This window comes from Schistocerca americana, chromosome 5, assembly GCF_021461395.2.
Source record: "Schistocerca americana isolate TAMUIC-IGC-003095 chromosome 5, iqSchAmer2.1, whole genome shotgun sequence".
NCBI classification, from domain to species: domain Eukaryota; kingdom Metazoa; phylum Arthropoda; class Insecta; order Orthoptera; family Acrididae; genus Schistocerca; species Schistocerca americana.
Window position 1 is genome coordinate 757,200,152 of NC_060123.1, and position 15,853 is coordinate 757,216,004.

The window sequence follows — 15,853 nt, forward strand, 5'->3', positions numbered from 1 at the left end:
TCATCGTCAATAAGAAGGTCAGAGGGATACAGTAAAAATGAAGTGAAGCATCGGAATCTATAACTAGTGTCACAGGAATGGTTCAAATCATAGAGAATAAGAAGAGTCAGTTTTCTTGTACTTAAGTCGGCATTGTTCCTTTTGTATTTAATTCCGATGCAATTTCTGTGTTTCATCGTCAATAAGAAGGACAGAGGGATACAGTAAACCTGAAGTGAAGCATCGAAATCTATAACTAGTGTCACAGGAATGTTTCAAAACATTGACTGTAAGAAGAGTCAGTTTTCTGGTACTTAAGTCGGAATTGTGCCTTTTGTATTTAACTCCGAAGCAATTTCTGTGTTTCATCGTCAATAAGAAGGCCAGAGGGATACAGTAAACCTGAAGTGAAGCATCGGAATCCATAACTAGTGTCACATGAATGGTTCAAACATAGACAGTAAGAAGGGTCAGTTTTCATGTACATAAGTCGGCAGTGTGCCTTTTGTATTTACTTCCGATGCAATTTCTGTGTTTCATCGTCAATAAGAAGGTCAGGGGGATACAGTAAACCTGAAGTGAAGCATCGGAATCAATAACTAGTGTCACAGGAATGGTTCAAAACATAGACAGTAAGAAGAGGCAGTTTTCTTGTACTTAAGTCGGCATTGTGCCTTTTGTATTTAATTCCGATGCAATTTCAGTGTTTCATCGTCAATACGAAGGTCAGTGGGACACAGTGAACCTGAAGTCAAGCATCGGAATCTATAACTAGTGACACAGGAATGGTTCAAAACATAGACAGTGAGAAGAGTCAGTTTTCTTGTACTTAAGTCGGCATTGTGCCTGTTGTATTTAATTCCGATGCAATTTCTGTGTTTGATCGTGAATAAGAAGGTCAGAGGGATACAGTAAACCTGAAGTGATGCATCGGAATCTATAACTAGTGACACAGGAATGGTCCAAAGCATAGACAGTAAGAAGAGTCAGTTTTCTTGTACTTAAGTCGGCATTGTGCCGTTTGTATTTAATTCCGATGCAATTTCTGTTTCATCGTCAATAAGAAGGTCAGAGGGATACATTAAACCTGAAGTGAAGCATTGAAATCTATAACTAGTGTCACTGGAATGGTTCAAAACATTGACTGTAAGAAGAGTCAGTTTTCTTGTACTTAAGTCGGAATTGTGCCTTTTGTATTTAACTCCGAAGCAATTTCTGTGTTTCATCGTCAATAAGAAGGTCAGGGGGATACAGTAAACCTGAAGTGAGCATCGGAATCAATAACTAGTGTCACAGGAATGGTTCAAAACATAGACAGTAAGAAGAGTCAGTTTTCTTGTACTTAAGTCGGCATTGTGCCTTTTGTATTTAACTCCGATGCAATTTCAGTGTTTCATCGTCAATAAGAAGGTCAGAGGGATACAGTGAACCTGAAGTGAAGCATCGGAATCAATAACTAGTGTCACAGGAATGGTTCAAAACATAGACAGTAAGAAGAGTCAGTTTTCTTGTACTTAAGTCGGCATTGTGCCTTTTGTATTCAATTCCGATGCAATTTTTGTGTTTGATCGTCAATAAGATGGTCAGAGGGATACAGTAAACCTGATGTGAAGCATCGGAATCTATAACTAGTGTCACAGGAATGGTTCAAATCGTAGACAGTAAGAAGAGTCAGTTTTCTTGTACTTAAGTCGGCATTGTGCCTTTTGTATTTAATTCCGATGCAATTTCTGTGTTTCATCGTCAATAAGAAGGTCAGAGGGATACAGTAAACCGGATGTGAAGCATCGGAATCTATAACTAGTGTCACTGGAATGGTTCAAAACATAGACAGTAAGAAGAGTCAGTTTTGTTGTACTTAAGACGGCATTGTGCCTTTTGTATTTAATTCCGATGCAATTTCTGTGTTTGATCGGGAATAAGAAGGTCAGAGGGATACAGTAAACCTGAAGTGAAGCATCGGAATCTAAGGGACACAGTAAACCTGAAGTGAAGCATCGGAATCTATAACTATTGCCACAGGAATGGTTCAAAGCATAGACAGTAAGAAGAGTCAGTTTTCTTTTACTTAAGTCACATTGTGCGTTTTGTATTTGATTCCGATGCAATTTCTGTGTTTCATCGTCAATAAGAAGGTCAGAGGGATACATCAAACGTGAAGTAAAGCATCGGAAACTATAACATGTGTCACAGGAATGGTTCAAATCATAGACAGTAAGAAGAGTCAGTTTTCTTGTACTTAAGTCGGCATTGTGCCTTTTCTTTTTAATTCCGATGCAATATCTGTGTTTCATCGTCAATAAGAAGGTCAGAGGGATACAGTAAACCTGAAGTGAAGAATCGGAATTTATAACTAGTGTCACAGGAACGGTTCAAACATTGACTGAAAGAAGAGTCAGTTTTCTTGTACTTAAGTCGGCATTGTGCCTTTTGTATTTAACTCCGAAGCAATTTCTGTGTTTCATCATTAATAAGAAGGTCAGAGGGATACAGTAAACCTGACGTGAAGCATCGGAATCTGTAACTAGTGTCACAGGAATGTTTCAAATCATAGACTGTAAGAAGAGTCAGTTTTCTTGTACTTAAGTCGGCATTGTGCCTTTTGTGTTTAATTCCGATGCAATTTCTGTGTTTCATCGTCAATAAGAAGGTCAGAGGGATACAGTAAACCTGAAGTGAGGTATCGGTATCTATAACTAGTGTCACAGGAATGGTTCAAACATAGACAGTAAGAAGAGACAGTTTTCTTGTACTTAAGTCGGCATTATCGCTTTTATGTTTAATTCCGATGGAGTTTCTGTGTTTCATCGTCAATAAGAAGGTCAGAGGGATACAGTAAACCTGAAGTGAAGCATCGGAATCTATAACTAGTGTCACAGGAATGGATCAAAACATAGACAGAAAGAAGAGTCAGTTTTCTTGTACTTAATTCGGCATTGATCTATTTGTATTTAATTCCGAGGCAATTTCTGTGATTCATCGTCAATAAGAGGGTCAGAGGGATACAGTAAACCTGAAGTGAAGCATCGGAATCTATAACTAGTGTCACAGGAATGGTTCAAAACATAGACAGTAAGAGGAGTCAGTTTTTTTGTACTTAAGTCGGCGTTGTGCCTTTTGTATTTAATTCCGATGCAATTTCTGTGTTTCATCGTCAATACGAAGGTCAGAGGGACACAGTGAATCTGAAGTGAAGCATCGGAATCTATAACTAGTGTCACAGGAATAGTTCAAAACATAGACAGTAAGAAGAGTCAGTTTTCTTGTACTTAAGTCGGCATTGCGCCTTCTGTATTTAATTCCGATGCAATTTCTGTGTTTCATCGTCAATAAGAAGGTCAGAGGGATACAGTAAACCTGAAGTGAAGCATCGAAATCTATAACTGGTGTCACAGGAATGGTTCAAAACATGGACAGTAAGAAGAGTCAGTTTTCTTGTACTTAAGTCGGCATTGTGCCTTTTGTATTTAACTCCGATGCAATTTCAGTGTTTCATCGTCAATAAGAAGGTCAGAGGGATACAGTGAACCTGAATTGAAGCATCGGAATCTATAACTAGTGTCACAGGAATGGATCAAAACATAGACAGTAAGAAGAGTCAGTTTTCTTGTACTTAAGTCGGCATTGTGCCTTTTGTATTTAATTCCGATGCAATTTTTGTGTTTGATCGTCAGTAAGAAGGTCAGAGGGATACAGTAAACCTGAAGTGAAGCATCGGAACCTATAACTAGTGTCACAGGAATGGTTCAAATCGTAGACAGTAAGAAGAGTCAGTTTTCTTGTACTTAAGTCGGCATTGTGCCTTTTGTATTTAATTCCGATGCAATTTCTGTGTTTCATCGTCAATATGAAGGTCAGAGGGATACAGAAAACCGGAAGTGAAGCATCGGAATCTATAACTAGTGTCACTGGAATGATTCAAAACATAGACAGTAAGAAGAGTCAGTTTTCTTGTACTTTAGTCGGCATTGTGCTTTTGTATTTAATTCCGATGCAATTTCAGTGTTTCATCGTCAATACGAAGGTCAGAGGGATACAGTGAACCTGAAGTGAAGCATCGGAATCTATAACTAGTGTCACAGGAATGGTTCAAAACATAGACAGTGAGAAGAGTCAGTTTTCTTGTACCTAAGACGGCATTGTACCTTTTGTATTTAATTCCGATGCAATTTTTGTGTTTGATCGGGAATAAGAAGGTCAGAGGGATACAGTAAACCTGAAGTGAAGCATCGGAATCTAAGGGACACAGTAAACCTGAAGTGAAGCATCGGAATCTATAACTAGTGTCACAGGAATGGTTCAAAGCATAGACAGTAAGAAGAGTCAGTTTTCTTGTACTTAAGTCGGAAATGTGCCTTTTGTATTTAACTCCGAAACAATTTCTTAGGTTCATGGTCAATTAGAATGCCAGAGGGATACAGTAAACCTGAATTGAAGCATCGGAATATATAACTAGTGTCACATGAATGGTTCAAACATAGACAGTAAGAAGAGTCAGTTTTCTTGTACATAAGTCGGTAGTGTGGCGTTTGTATTTACTTCCGATGCAATTTCTGTGTTTCATCGTCAACAAGAAGGTCAGGGGGATACAGTAAACCTGAAGTGAAGCATCGGAATCCATAACTAGTGTCACATGAATGGTTCAAAACATATACAGTAAAGAGAGTCAGTTTTCTTGTACTTAAGTCGGCACTGTGCCTTTAGTATTTAATTCCGATGCAATTTCTGTGTTTCATCGTCAATAAGAAGGTCAGAGGGATACAGTAAACCTGAAGTGAAGCATCGGAATCTATAACTAGTGTCACAGGAATAGATCAAAACATAGACAGTAAGAAGAGTCAGTTTTCTTGTACTTAAGTCGGCATTGTGCCTTTTGTATTTAATTCCGATGCAATTTCAGTGTTTCATCGTCAATAAGAAGGTCAGAGGGATACAGTAAACCTGAAGTGAAGCATCGGAATCTATAACTAGTGTCACTGGAATGGTTCAAAACAAAGACAGTAAGAAGAGGCAGTTTTCTTGTACTTATGTCGGCATTGTGCCTTTTGTATTTAATTCCAATGCAATTTCTGTGTTTCATCGTCAATAAGAAGGTCAGAGGGATACAGTAAACCTGAAGTGAAGCATCGGAATCAATAACTAGTGTCACATGAATGGTTCAAACATAGACAGTAAGAAGGGTCAGTTTTCTTGTACATAAGTCGGCAATGTGCCTTTTGTATTTACTTCCGATGCAATTTCTGTGTTTCATCGTCAATAAGAAGGTCAGGGGGATACAGTAAACCTGAAGTGAAGCATCGGAATCAATAACTAGTGTCACAGGAATGGTTCAAAACATAGACAGTAAGAAGAGTCAGTTTTCTTGTACTTAAGTCGGCATTGTGCCTTGTGTATTTAACTGCGATGCAATTTCAGTGTTTCATCGTCAATAAGAAGGTCAGAGGGATACAGTGAACCTGAAGTGAAGCATCAGAATCTATAACTAGTGTCACAGGAATGGATCAGAACATAGACAGTAAGAAGAGTCAGTTTTCTTGTACTTAAGTCGGCATTGTGCCTTTTGTATTTACTTCCGATGCAATTTCTGTGTTTCATCGTCAATAAGAAGGTCAGAGGGATACAGTAAACCTGAAGTAAAGCATCGGAATCTATAACTAGTGTCACAGGAATGGTTCATATCGTAGACAGTAAGAAGAGTCAGTTTTCTTGTACTTAAGTCGGCATTGTGCGTTTTGTATTTAATTCCGATGCAATTTCTGTGTTTCATCGTCAATAAGAAGGTCAGAGGGATACATTAACCGGAAGTGAAGCATCGGAATCTATAACTAGTGTCACTGGAATGATTCAAAACATAGACAGTAAGAAGAGTCAGTTTTCTTGTACTTAAGTCGGCATTGTGCTTTTGTATTTAATTCCGATGCAATTTTTGTGTTTGATCGTCAATAAGAAGGTCAGAGGGATACAGTAAACCTGAAGTGCAGCATCGGAATCTATAACTAGTGTCACAGGAATGGTTCAAATCATAGACAGTAAGAAGAGTCAGTTTTCTTGTACTTAAGTCGGCATTGTGCCATTTCTATTTAATGCCGATCCAATTTCTGTGTTTCATCGTCAATAAGAAGGTCAGAGGGATACAGTAAACCTGAAGTGAAGCATCGGAATCTATAACTAGTGTCACTGGAATGGTTCAAAACATAGACAGTGAGAAGTGGCAGTTTTCTTGTACTTAAGACGGCATTGTGCGTTTTGTATTTAATTCCGATGCAATTTCTGTGTTTGATCGTGAATAAGTATGTCAGAGGGATACAGTAAACCTGAAGTGAAGCATCGGAATCTAAGGGATACAGCAAACCCGAAGTGAAGCATCGCAATCTATAACTAGTGTCACAGGAATGGTTCAAAACATTGACTGTATGAAGAGTCAGTTTTCTTGTACTTAAGTCGGAATTGTGCCTTTTGTACTTAACTCCGAAGCAATTTCTGTGTTTCATCGTCAATAAGAAGGCCAGAGGGATACAGTAAACCTGAAGTGAAGCATCGGAATCTGTAACTAGTGCCACAGGAATGGTTCAAAACACAGACAGTAAGAAGAGTCAGTTTTCTTGTACTTAAGTCGGCATTGCGCTATGTGTATTTAATTCGGATGCAATTTCTGTGTTCCATTGTCAATAAGAAGGTCAGAGGGATACGGGAAACCTGAAGTGAAGCATCGGAATCTATATTTAGTGTCACAGGAATGATTCAAAACATAGACAGTAAGAAGAGTCAGTTTTCTTGTACTTAAGTCGGCATTTGGCATTTTGTATTTAACTCCGACGCAATTTCTGTGTTTCATCGTCAGTAAGAAGGTCAGAGGGATACAGCAAACTTGAAGTGAAGCATCGGAATGTATAAGTGTTGTCACAGGAATGGTTCAAAACATAGACAGTAAGAAGAGTCAGTTTTCTTGTACTTAAGTCGGCATTGTGCCTTTTGTATTTAATTCCGATGCAATTTCTGTGTTTCATCGTCAATAAGGTCAGAGGGATACAGTAAACCTGAAGTGAAGCATCGGAATCTATAACTAGTGTCTCAGGAATGGTTCAAAACATAGACTGTAAGAAGAGTCAGTTTTCTTGTACTTAAGTCGGCATTGTGCCTTTTGTATTTAATTCCGATGCAATTTCTGTCTGTCATCGTCAATAAGAAAGTCAGAGGGATACTGTAAAGGTGAAGTGAAGCATCGGAATCTATAACTAGTGTCACAGGAATGGTTCAAAACTTAGACTGTAAGAAGAGTCAGTTTTCTTGTACTTAGGTCATCATTGTGCCCTTTGTGTTTAATTTCGATGCAATTTCTGTGTTTCATCGTCAATACGAAGGTCAGAGGGATACAGTAAACCTGAAGTGAAGCATCGGAATTTATAACTAGTGTCACATGAATGGTACAGAACATAGACAGTAAGAAGGGTCAGTTCTCTTGTACTTAAGTCGGCATTGTGCTTTTCGTATTTAACTCCGATGCAATTTCTGTGTTTCATCGTCAATAAGAAGGTCAGAGGGAAACAGTAATCCTGAAGTGAAGCATCGGAATCCATATTTAGTGTCACAGGAGTGGTTCAAAACGTAGACAGTAAGAAGATTCAGTTTTCTTGTACTTAAGTCGGCATTGTGCCTTTTCCATTTAATTCCGATGCAATTTATGTGTTTCATCGTCAATAAGATGGTCAGAGGGATGCAGTAAACCTGAAGTGAAGCATCGGAATCTATAACTAGTGTCACAGGAATGGTTCAAAACATAGAGAGTTAGAAGAGTCAGTTTTCTTGTACTTAAGTCGGCATTGTTCCTTTTCTATTTAATTCCGATGCAATATCTATGTTTCATCGTCAATAAGAAGCTCAGAGGGATACAGTAAACCTGAACTGAAGCATCGTAATCTATAACTAATGTCACAGGAATGGTTCAAGACATAGACAGCAAGAAGAGTCAGTTTTCATGGACTTAGGTCGGCATTGTGCTTTTTGTATTTAATTCCGATGCAATTTCTGTGTTTCATCGTCAATAAGAAGGTCTGAGGGATACAGTAAACCTGAAGTGAAGCATCGGAATCTATAACTAGTGTCACACGAATGGTTCAAAACATAGACTGTAAGAAGAGTCAGTTTTCTTGTGCTTAGGTCGGCATTGTGCCTTTTGTATTTAACTCCGATGCAATTTCTGTGTTTCATCGTCAATAAGATGGTCAGAGGGATACAGTAAACCTGAAGTGAAGCATCGGAATCTATAACTAGTGTCACAGGAATGTTTCAAAACATAGACAGGAAGAAGAGTCAGTTTCCTTGTACTTAAGTCGGCATTGTGCCTTTTGTATTTAATACCGATGCAATTTCTGTGTTTCATCGTCAATAAGAAGGTCAGAGAGATACTGTAAACCTGAAGTGAAGCATCGGAATCTGTAACTAGTGTCACAGGAATGGTTCAAACATAGACAGTAAGAGGAGTCAGTTTTCTTGTACTTAAGTCGGCGTTGTGCCTTTTGTATTTAATTCCGATGCAATTTCAGTGTTTCATCGTCAATAAGAAGGCCAGAGGGACACAGTAAACCTGAATTGAAGCGACGGAACATATAACTAGTGTCACATGAATGGTTCAAACATAGACAGTAAGAAGAGTCAGTTTTCTTGTACTTAAGTCGGAATTGTGCCTTTTGTATTTAACTCCAAAGCAATTTCAGTGTTTCATCGTCAATAAGACGGCCAGAGGGATACAGTAAACCTGAAGTGAAGCATCGGAATCTATAACTAGTGTCACATGAATGGTTCAAACATAGACAGTGAGAAGGGTCAGTTTTCTTGTACATAAGTCGGCAGTATGCTTTTGTATTTACTTCCGATGCAATTTCTGTGTTTGATCGTCAATAAGAAGGTCAGAGGGATACAGTAAACCTGAAGTGAAGCATCGGAATCAATAACTAGTGTCACAGGAATGGTTCAAAACATGGACAGTAAGAAGAGTCAGTTGTCTTGTACTTAAGTCGGCATTGTGCCTTTGTATTTAACTCCGATGCAATATCAGTGTTTCATCGTCAATAAGAAGGTCAGAGGGATACAGTGAACCTGATGTGAAACATCGGAATCTATAAGTAGTGTCACAGGAATGGTTCAAAACATAGACAGTAAGAAGAGTCAGTTTTCTTGCACGTAAGTCGGCATCGTGCCTTTTGTATTTAATTGCGATGCAATTTTTGTGTTTGATCGTCAATAAGAAGGTCAGAGGGATACATTAAATCTGAAGTGAAGCATCGGAATCTATAACTAGTGTCACAGGAATGGTTCAAATCGTAGACAGTAAGGAGAGCAAGTTATCTTGTACTTAAGTCGGCATTGTGCCTTTTGTATTTAATTCCGATGCAATTTCTGTGTTACATCGTCAATAAGAAGTCAGGGGATACAGTAAACCTGAAGTGAAGCATCGGAATCTATAACTAGTGTCACTGGAATGATTCAAAACATAGACAGTAAGAAGAGTCAGTTATCTTTTACTTAAGTCTGCATTGTGCTTTTTGTATTTAATTCCGATGCAATATCTGTGTTTCATCGTCAATAAGAAGGTCAGAGGGATACAGTAAACCTGAAGTGAAGCATCGGAATCTATAACTAGTGTTACAGGAATGGTTCAAAACATAGACAGTAAGAGGAGTCAGTTTTCTTGTACTTAAGTCGGCGTTGTGCTTTTTGTATTTAATTCCGATGCAATTTCAGTGTTTCATCGTCAATAAGAAGGCCAGAGGGATACATTAAACCTGAATTGAAGCATCGGAATATATAAGTAGTGTCACATGAATGGTTCAAACATAGACAGTAAGAAGAGTCAGTTTTCTTGTACATAAGTCGGTAGTGTGCCTTTTGTAGTTACTTCCGATGCAATTTCTGTGTTTCATCGTCAACAAGAAGGTCAGGGGGATACAGTAAACCTGAAGTGAAGCATCGGAATCTATAACTAGTGTCACAGGAATGGTTCAAACATAGACAGTAAGAAGAGTCAGTTTACTTGTACTTAAGTCGGAATTGTGCCTTTTGTATTTAACTCCAAGGCAATTTCTGTGTTTCATCGTCAATAAGACGGCCAGAGGGATACAGTAAACCTGAAGTGAAGCATCGGAGTCTATAACTAGTGTCACAGGAATGGTTCAAAGCATTGACTGTAAGAAGAGTCAGTTTTCTTGTACTTAAGTCGGAATTGTGCCTTTTGTATTTAACTCCAAAGCAATTTCTGTGTTTCATCGTCAATAAGACGGCCAGAGGGATACAGTAAACCTGAAGTGAAGCATCGGAATCTATAACTAGTGTCACATGAATGGTTCAAACATAGACAGTAAGAATTGTCAGTTTTCTTGTACATAAGTCGGCAGTGTGCTTTTGTATTTACTTCCGATGCAATTTCTGTGTTTCATCGTCAATAAGAAGTCAGGGGGATACAGTAAACCTGAAGTGAAGCATCGGAATCTATAACTAGTGTCACTGCAATGATTCAAAACATAGACAGTAAGAAGAGTCAGTTTTCTTTTACTTAAGTCGGCATTGTGCCTTTTGTATTTAATTCCGATGCAATTTCAGTGTTTCATCGTCAATACGAAGGTCAGGGGGATACAGTAAACCTGAAGTGAAGCATCGGAATCTATAACTAGTGTCACAGGAATGGTTCAAAACATAGACGGTAAGAAGAGTCGGTTTTCTTGTACTTAAGACGGCATTGTGCCTTTTGCATTTAATTCTGATGCAACTTCTGTGTTTGATCGGGAGAAAGAAGGTCAGAGGGATACAGTAAAGTTGAAGTGAAGAATCGGAATCTAAGGGATACAGTAAACCTGAAGTGAAGCATCGGAATCTATAACTAGTGTCACAGGAATGGTTCAAAACACAGACGGTAAGAAGAGTCAGTTATCTTTTACTTAAATCAGCATTGTGCTTTTTGTATTTAATTCCGATGCAATTTCTGTGTTTCATCGACAATAAGAAGGTCAGAGGGATACAGTAAACCTGAAGTGAAGCATCGGAATCTATAACTAGTGTCACAGGAATGGTTCAAAACATAGACGGTAAGAACAGTCAGTTATCTTTTACTTAAGTCAGCATTGTGCTTTTTGTATTTAATTCCGATGCAATTTCTGTGTTTCATCGTCAATAAGAAGGTCAGAGGGATACAGTAAAACTGAAGTGAAGCATCGGAATCTATAACTAGTGTCACAGAAATGGTTCAAAACATAGACAGTAAGAGGAGTCAGTTTTCTTGTACTTAAGTCGGCGTTGTGCCTTTTGTATTTAATTCCGATGCAATTTCAGTGTTTCATCGTCAATAAGAAGGCCAGAGGGATACAGTAAACCTGAATTGAAGCATCGGAATATATAACTAGTGTCACATGAATGGTTCAAACATAGACAGTAAGAAGAGTCAGTTTTCTTGTACATAAGTCGGTAGTGTGCCTTTTGTATTTACTTCCGATGCAATTTCTGTGTTTCATCGTCTACAAGAAGGTCAGGGGTATACAGTAAACCTGAAGTGAAGCATCGGAATCTATAACTAGTGTCACAGGAATGGTTCAAAGCATAGACAATAAGAAGAGTCAGTTATCTTTTACTTAAGTCAGCATTGTGCCTTTTGTATTTAATTCCGATGCAATTTCTGTGTTTCATCGTCAATAAGAAGGTCAGAGGGATACAGTAAACCTGAAGTGAAGCATCGAAATCTATAACTAGTGTCACAGGAATGGTTCAAAACATTGACTGTAAGAAGAGTCAGTTTTCTTGTACTTAAGTCGGAATTGTGCCTTTTGTATTTAACTCCAAATCTATTTCAGTGTTTCATTGTCAATAAGAAGGCCAGAGGGATACAGTAAACCTGAAGTGAAGCATCGGAATCTATAACTAGTGTCACATGAATGGTTCAAACATAGACAGTAAGAAGGGTCAGTTTTCTTGTACATAAGTCGGCAGTGTGCATTTTGTATTTACTTCCGATGCAATTTCTGTGTTTCATCGTCAATAAGAAGGTCAGGGGGATACAGTAAACCTGAAGAGAAGCATCGGAATCAATAACTAGTGTCACAGGAATGGTTCAAAACATAGACAGTAAGACGAGTCAGTTTTCTTGTACTTGAGTCGGCATTGTGCCTTTTGTATTTAACTCCGATGCAATTTCAATGTTTCATCGTCAATAAGAAGGTCAGAGGGATACAGTGAACCTGAGGTGAAATATCGGAATCTATAACTAGTATCACAGGAATGGTTCAAAACATAGACAGTAAGAAGAGTCAGTTTTCTTGTACTTAAATCGGCATTGTGCCTTTTGTATTTAATTGCGATGCAATTTCTGTTATACATCGTCAATAAGAAGGTCAGGGGGATACAGTAAACCTGAAGTGAAGCATCGGAATCTATAAATAGTATCACTAGAATGATTCGAAACATAGACTGTAAGAAGAGTCAGTTTTCTTGTACTTAAGTCGGCATTGTGCCATTTGTATTTAATTCCGATGCAATTTCAGTGTTTCATCGTCAATACGAAGGTCAGAGGGATACAGTGAACCTGAAGTGAAGCATCGGAACCTATAACTAGTGTCACAGGAATGGTTCAGAGCATAGATAGTAAGAAGAGTCAGTTATCTTTTACTTAAGTCAGCATTGTGCATTTTGTATTTAATTCCGATGCAATTTCTGTGTTTCATCGTCAATAAGAAGGTCAGAGGGATACAGTAAACCTGAAGTGAAGCATCTAAATCTATAACTAGTGTCACAGGAATGGTTCAAAACATTGACAGTAAGAAGAGTCTGTTTTCTTGTACTTAAGTCGGAATTGTGCCTTTTATATTTAACTCCGAAACAATTTCTGTGTTTCATCGTCAATAAGAAGGCCAGAGGGATACAGTAAACCTGAATTGAAGCATCGGAATATAGAACTAGTGTCACATGAATGGTTCAAACATAGACAGTAAGAAGAGTCAGTTTTCTTGCACATAAGTCGGTAGTGTGCCTTTTGTATTTACTTCCGATGCAATTTCTGTGTTTCATCGTCAACAAGAAGGTCAGGGGGATACACTAAACCTGAAGTGAAGCATCGGAATCCATAACTAGTGTCACATGAATGGTTCAAAACATATACAGTAAGAAGAGTCAGTTTTCTTGTACTTAAGTCGGCACTGTGCCTTTTGTATTTAATTCCGATGCAATATCTATGTCTCATCGTCAATGAGAAGGTCAGAGGGATACAGTAAACCTGAAGTGAAGCATCGGAATTTATAACTAGTGTCACATGAATGGTTCAGATCATAGACAGTAAGAAGAGTCAGTTTTCATGTACTTAAGTCGGCATTGTGCTTTTTGTATTTAACTCCGATGCAATTTCTGTGTTTCATCGTCAATAAGAAGGTCAGAGGGAAACAGTAATCCTGAAGTGAAGCATCGGAATCTATATTTAGTGTCACAGGAATGGTTCAAAACGTAGACAGTAAGAAGATGCAGTTTTCTTGTACTTAAGTCGGCATTGTGCCTTTTCCATTTAATTCCGATGCAATTTCTGTGTTTCATCGTCAATAAGATGGTCAGAGGGATTCACTAAACATGAAGTGAAGCATCGGAATCTATAACTAGTGTCACAGGAATGGTTCAAAACATAGAGAGTTAGAAGAGTCAGTTTTCTTGTACTTAAGTCGGCATTGTTCCTTTTCTATTTAATTCCGATGCAATATCGATGTTTCATCGTCAATAAGAAGCTCAGAGGGATACAGTGAACCTGAAGTGAAGCATCGGAATCTATAACTAGTGTCACATGAATGGTTCAAACATAGACAGTAAGAAGGGTCAGTTTTCTTGTACATAAGTCGGCACTGTGCTTTTGTATTTACTTCCGATGCAATTTCTGTGTTTGATCGTCAATAAGAAGGTCAGAGGGATACAGTAAACCTGAAGTGAAGCATCGGAATCAATAACTAGTGTCACAGGAATGGTTCAAAACATGGACAGTAAGAAGAGCCAGTTGTCTTGTACTTAAGTCGGCATTGTGCCTTTTGTATTTAACTCCGATGCAATATCAGTGTTTCATCGTCAATAAGAAGGTCAGAGGGATACAGTGAACCTGATGTGAAACATCGGAATCTATAAGTAGTGTCACAGGAATGGTTCAAAACATAGACAGTAAGAAGAGTCAGTTATCTTTTACTTAAGTCGGCATCGTGCCTTTTGTATTTAATTGCGATGCAATTTTTGTGTTTGATCGTCAATAAGAAGGTCAGAGGGATACATTAAATCTGAAGTGAAGCATCGGAATCTATAACTAGTGTCACTGGAATGATTCAAAACATAGACAGTAAGAAGAGTCAGTTTTCTTGTACTTAAGTCGGCATTGTGCCTTTTGTATTTGATTCCGATGCAATTTCAGTGTTTCATCGTCAATACGAAGGTCAGAGGGATACAGTGAACCTGAAGTGAAGCATCGGAATCTATAACTAGTGTCACAGGAATGGTTCAAAACATAGACGGTAAGAAGAGTCAGTTTTCTTGTACTTAAGACGGCATTGTGCCTTTTGTATTTAATTACGATGCAATTTCTGTGTTTGATTGGGAATAAGAAGGTCAGAGGGATACAGTAAACTTGAAGTGAAGAATCGGAATCTAAGGGATACAGTAAACCTAAAGTGAAGCATCGGAATCTATAACTAGTGTCACAGGAATGGTTCAAAGCATAGACAGTAAGAAGAGTCAGTTATCTTTTACTTAAGTCAGCATTGTGCTTTTTGTATTTAATTCCGATGCAATATCTGTGTTTCATCGTCAATAAGAAGGTCAGAGGGATACAGTAAACCTGAAGTGAAGCATCGGAATCTATAACTAGTGTTACAGGAATGGTTCAAATCATAGACAGTAAGAGGAGTCAGTTTTCTTGTACTTAAGTCGGCGTTGTGCCTTTTGTATTTAATTCCGATGCAATTTCAGTGTTTCATCGTCAATACGAAGGCCAGAGGGATACAGTAAACGTGAATTGAAGCATCGGAATATATAAGTAGTGTCACATGAATGGTTCAAACATAGACAGTAAGAAGAGTCAGTTTTCTTGTACATAAGTCGGTAGTGTGCCTTTTGTATTTACTTCCGATGCAATTTCTGTGTTTCATCGTCAACAAGAAGGACAGGGGGATACAGTAAACCTGAAGTGAAGCATCGGAATCTATAACTAGTGTCACAGGAATGGTTCAAACATAGACAGTAAGAAGAGTCAGTTTACTTGTACTTAAGTCGGAATTGTGCCTTTTGTATTTAACTCCAAAGCAATTTCTGTGTTTCATCGTCAATAAGACGGCCACAGGGATACAGTAAACCTGAAGTGAAGCATCGGAGTCTATAACTAGTGTCACAGGAATGGTTCAAAACATTGACTGTAAGAAGAGTCAGTTTCCTTGTACTTAAGTCGGAATTGTGCCTTTTGTATTTAACTCCAAAGCAATTTCTGTGTTTCATCGTCAATAAGACGGCCAGAGGGATACAGTAAACCTGAAGTGAAGCATCGGAATCTATAACTAGTGTCACAGAAATGGTTCAAAACATAGACAGTAAGAGGAGTCAGTTTTCTTGTACTTAAGTCGGCGTTGTGCCTTTTATATTTAATTCCGATGCAATTTCAGTGTTTCATCGTCAATAAGAAGGCCAGAGGGATACAGTAAACCTGAAGTGAAGCATCGGAATCTATAACTAGTGTCACATGAATGGTTCAAACATAGACAGTATGAAGGGTCAGTTTTCTTGTACATAAGTCGGCAGTGTGCATTTTGTATTTACTTCCGATGCAATTTCTGTGTTTCATCGTCAACAAGAAGGTCAGGGGGATACTCTAAACCTGAAGTGA